Source organism: Oryx dammah, unplaced genomic scaffold, assembly GCF_014754425.2.
Source record: "Oryx dammah isolate SB20612 unplaced genomic scaffold, SCBI_Odam_1.1 HiC_scaffold_4, whole genome shotgun sequence".
In the NCBI taxonomy this organism is placed as follows: Eukaryota; Metazoa; Chordata; class Mammalia; order Artiodactyla; family Bovidae; genus Oryx; species Oryx dammah.
In genome coordinates, this window is record NW_024070188.1 from 1,139,464 (window position 1) to 1,145,238 (window position 5,775).

Sequence of the window (5,775 nt, forward strand, 5' to 3'; positions counted from 1 at the left end):
TCACTCTTAAACTCAAGGAGAAGGTGAAGAGAGGAACAGAGCTTTGCACCTTCAGTTAGGTCATTTGGTAGGTCAGAGATGGAAGCATAACACTTTAGTCCATAGCCTACCAGCTGGAACTAGTTACATGGCTCTGCCTAATTACCAAGGGATTGAGAAATGTACTGGTTCGTATACTCACAATGTAGAGGTAAACAGCAGTCAATTTATCACATTGCTTAAGAAATGGTTAAAGAGTAACCATACTGATAGAATAGCACTTTAAATATTTTTACATTTTTTGAAGTACTGGGTTGTGTTTTTTATTGATATCCAACTCTCATGGATTGCTGTTCATATTAAAACACCAGTCTCTGCTTTTACAGGCAACATTCTAAGAAGTCTTTATTTTCCTGTTCCATCGATGAAGACATAAGGATAATAACCCAGAGTTATTTATTCATTTTTAATAATACTGTCCTTCCTAGGCTTGGGAATTAGATATTTTGCAATAACTGGAAAGGTAGGACATGGAAAGAATGTTGAAATTTATACCACAAAGTATCTAAAGTTGGTTTGGTCTCAAAGGAACCTCCTATCTCCAACTCTCACACTAAATATTCATCTCTTATGGCATTTCCTCCATTAGACCAGTAAGTGTTTTTGCTTCCATCTGGACTCAATTCTGAGCTATGTCACTGATGACACTGTCCAGACTATAACGCAGATGGGATTAGAAAAAAAGGAATGTCTATAATCACACACTCAGGCGCTCTTACACAACAGCAAACCTATAATCCAAGTAGTCTTATGTAATATGTTCCATGTGTTTGAGCACAGTGTGATATGGGTATTATCGAAGATTTACCTACTTGTTTTTGAAACAGTACGAACTTTGCATGCATCTGTTAACAGTGTATATTTTTGAAATTACATGGTATTAGATTTTAGTCTGTTCTTCCAGACAAAAATTAAAACATTCCCCTTTTAGAGCAGAGCTAACAGCTAAAACTTTTGAGTACTTATTATATGCCAGAGAGAATAATTGTTTTATAATTCACTAAATTCTCAACACAGTCTGTGATGTTGGTAATATTATTATATACTCATCTAGAGGTGGGAAAATAGATTCAGGAAGGCTGAGTCACCTGCCCTGGCCACATAGTTGAAGTGGAGTTCTGGCTTAGGCATCTGACTCCAGAAATGGGACTCTTAGCAATGGTCAAGGCTACTCCAGAGTCAAAACTTCCTCATGCACTTCTTTGCAGGCAGATGTTCCACTGGAGTTTTATGAAAAGTGGGATTAGCATAGAGTATGGCATTCGATTGTAGAGAACCCTACATGGTTAACAATATTTCCTAAAGCTCTGTAACTGCAAGATCCAATAGGAAGCCTAAGATTGCTTTTCTTTTTATCTCTGACCCTAATTCGAGGTCAGTCAGTTCAGCCAGTTCAGTCACTCAGTCGTGTCTGACTCTTTGCGACCCCATGAACCACAGTACACCAGGCCTCCATGTTCATCACCAACTCCCGGAGTTTACTCAAATTCATGTCCATTGAGTTGGTGATGCCATCCAACCATTTCATCCTCTGTTGTCCCCTTCTCCTCCTGCCCTCAATCTTTCCCAGCATCAGGATCTATTCAAATGAGTCAGCTTTTCGCATCAGGTGGCCAAAGTATTGGAGTTTCAGCTTCGTCAGTCCTTCCAAAGAACACCCAGGACTGATCTCCTATAGGATGGACTGGTTAGATCTCCTTGCAGTCCAAGGGACTCTCAAGAGTCTTCTCCAACACCACAGTTCAAAAGCATCAATTCTTCAGCATTCAGCTTTCTTTACAGTCTAACTCTCACATCCATACATGACTACCAGAAAAACCATAACCTTGACTAGATGGACCTTTGTTGACAAAGTAATATCTCTGTTTTTTAATATGCTGCCTAGATTGGTCATAACTTTCCTTCCAAGTAGCAAGTGTCTTTTAATTTCAAGGCTGCAATCACCATCTGCAGTGATTGTGGAGCCTCCCCCCAATAAAGTCAGTCACTGTTTCCACTGTTTCCCCATCTATTCGCCAAGAAGTGATATGCAGAGTACATCATGAGAAATGCTGGTCTGGAGGAAGCACAAGCTGGAATCAAGAGTGCCAGGAAAAATATCAACAACCTCAGACATGCAGATGACACCACCCTTATGGCAGAAAGTGAAGAGGAACTAAAAAGCTTCCTGATGAAAGTGAAAGAGGAGAGTGAAAGACTGACTTAAAGCTCAACATTCAGAAAACAAAGATCATGGCATTTGGTCCCATCACTTCATGGGAAATAGATGGGGAAACAGTGGAAACGATGTCAGACTTTATTTTTTTGGGCTCCAAAATCACTGCAGATGGTGATTGCAGCCATAAAATTAAAAGACACTTGCTACTTGGAAGGAAAGTTGTGGCCAACCTAGATAGCATATTCAAAAGCAGAGGCATTACTTTGCCAACAAAGGTCCGTCTAGTCAAGGGTATGGTTTTTCCAGTGGTCATGTATGGATGTGAGAGTTGGACTGTGAAGAAAGCTGAGCGCCAAAAAATTGATGCTTTTGAACTGTGGTGTTGGAGAAGACTCTTGAGAGTCCCTTGGACTGCTAGGAGGTCCAACCAGACCATCCTAAAGGAGATCAGTGCTGGGTGTTCATTGAAAGGACTGATGCTAAAGCAGAAACTCCAATACTTTGGCCACCTCATGTGAAGAGTTGACTCATTGGAAAAGACCCTGATGCTGGGTGGGATTGGGGGTAGGAGGAGAAGGGGACGACAGAAGATGAAATGGCTGGATGGCATCACTGACTCTATGGACAAGAGTTTGAGTAAAATCCAGAAGTTGGTGATGGACAGGGAGGCCTGGTGTGCTGCAGTTCATGGGGTTGCAAAGAGTCGGACACGACTGAGCGACTGAACTGAACTGATGGGACTGAATGCCATGATCTTAGTTTTCTGAGTGTTGAGCTTTAAGCTAACTTTTCCACCCTCTCTTTCACTTTCATCAAGAGGCTCTTTAGTTCTTCACTTTCTGCCATAAGGGTGGTGTCATCTGCATGTAGGAGGTTATTGGTATTTCTCCTGGCAATCTTGATTCCAACTTGTGCTTCTTCCAGCTCAGCATTTCTCATGATGTACTCTGCATATAAGTTAAATAAGCAGGGTGACAATATATAGCCTTGACGTACTCCTTTTCCTATTTGGAACCGGTCTCTTTTTCCCTGTCCAGTTCTAACTGTTGCTTCCTGACCTGCATACAGGTTTCTCAAGAGGCAGGTCAGGTGTTTTGGTATTCTCATCTCTTTCAGAATTTTCCACAGTTTATTGTGATCCACACAGTCAAAGGCTTTGGCATAGTCAATGAAGCAGAAATAAATGTTTTTCTGGAACTCTCGTTTTTTGGACGATTCAGCAGATATTGGCAATTTGATCTCTGGTTCCTCTGCCGTTTCTAAAACCAGCTTAAACATCTGGAATTTCATGGTTCATGTATTGCTGAAACCTGGCTTGGAGAATTTTGAGCATCATTTTACTTGCCTGTGAGATGAGTGCAACTGTATGGTAGTTTGAACATTCATTGGCATTGCCTTTCTTTGGGATTGGAATGAAAACGAAACTTTTCCAGTCCTGTGGCAACTGCTGAGTTTTCTAAATTTGCTGACATATTGAATGCAGCATGTTCACAGCATCTTTTATGAATTGAAATAGCTCAACTGGAATTCCATCACCTCTGCTAACTTTGTTCGTATTGATGCTTCCTAAGGCCCACTTGACTTCACATTCCAAGATATCTGGTTATAGGCGAGTGATCACACCATTGTGATATTCTGAGTCATGAATATCTTTTTTGTACAGTTCTTCTGTGTATTCTTGCCACCTCCTCTTAATATCTTCTGCTTCTGTTAGGTCCATAACATTTCTGTCCTTTATTGAGCTCATCTTTGCATGAAATGTTTCCTTGGTATCTCTAGTTTTCTTGAAGAGATTTCTAGTCTTTCCCATTCTGTTGTTTTCCTCAATTTCTTTTCATTGATCACTGAGGAAGACTTTCTTATCTCTCCTTGCTGTTCTTTGGAACTATGCATTCAAATGGGTATATCTTTCCTTTTCTTCTTTTTTGCTTTTGACTTCTCTTTTATTCACAGCAATTTGTAAGACCTCCTCAGACAGCCATTTTGCTTTTTTGCATTTCTTTTTCTTGGGGATGGTTTTGCTCCCTGTCTCCTGTACAATGTCACAGACCTCAGTCCATAGTTCATCAGGCACTCTGTCTATCAGATCTGGTCCCTTGAATCTATTTCTCACTTCCACTGTATAATCATAAAGGATTTGATTTAGGTCATACCTGAACGATCTAGTGGTTTTCCCCACTTTCTTCAATTTAAATCTGAATTTGATAATAAGGAGTTCATGATCTTAGCCACAGTCAGCTCCCAGTCTTGTTTTTGCTGACTGTATAGAGCTTCTCCATCTTTGGCTGCAAAGGATATAATCAATCTGATTTTGGTGTTGACCATCTGGTGATATCCATGTGTAGAGTCTTGTCTTGTGTTGTTGGAAGAGGGTGTTTGCTATGACCAGTGTGTTCTCTTGACAAAACTCTATTAGCCTTTGCCCTCCTTCATTCTGTACTCCAAAGCCAAATTTGCCCATTACTCCAGGTGTTTCTTGACTTCCTACTTTTGCATTCCAGTCCTCTATAATGAAAAGGACATCTTTTCTGAGTGTTAGTTCTAAAAGGTCTTTTAGGTCTTCATAGAACCACTCAACTTCAGCTTCTTCAGCATTACTGGTTGGGGCATAGACTTGGATTACCAAGATATTGAATGGTTTGCTTTGGAAATTAGCAGAGATCATTCTGTCATTTTTGAGATTGCATTCAAGTACTCCATTTTGGACTCTTTTTTTGACCATGATGGCTACTCCATTTCTTCTAAGGGATTTGTGCACATAGTAGTAGATATAATTGTTATCTGAGTTAAATTCAAGGTAAGACGTTTAAGAAAAGAAAAATAAACAAAAACACGTTTGGTTTGTAAAGTTAGAAGCTGTACAGAAAGATGGAGGTTTCATGTCCAAATGCTCTTAAGCAAGCAACCAAGCAAGAAACTCTTCTGACTCGGCCTGATTTTTAATTCTGACTCTGTTATTCTCTTTCTATATAGTCTTTGGTAAGTTAAATTCATTCAGCTTCTGTTTCCCTGTCTGGAAACTAAAGTTATAACTGCCTTAAACATCTCACTGAATTGCTGTTGTTGTTCAGTGACTCAATTGTGTCTGAGTGTTTGTGACCCCGTGGACAGCAAAACGTCAGGCTCCCCTGTCCTTCACCATCTCCCAGAGTTTGCTTATACTCATGTCCATTGAGTCGGTGATGCCATCTTATCACCTCATCCTCCTTTGTCCCCTTCTCATCCTGCTTTCAATCTTTCCCAGACTTTCAAAGTCTTTTCTAATGAGTTGGCTTTTCCATCAGGTGGCCAAAGTATTGGAGCTTCAGCTTCAGCATCAGTTCTTCCAGTGAATATCAGGGTTGATTTCCTTCAGGATTGACTAGTTTGATTTCCTTGCTGTCCAAGGGACTATTAAGAGTCTTCTCTAGCATCACAACTCAAAGGCATCAATTCTTCCATGCTCAGCCTTCTTTATGGCCCAACTCTCACATCCATACATGACTGCTGGAAAGCCCATAACTTTGACTATATGGACTTTTGTCAGAAAAGTGATGTCTCTGCTTCTTAATATGCTCTCTAGTTTGGTCATTACTTTT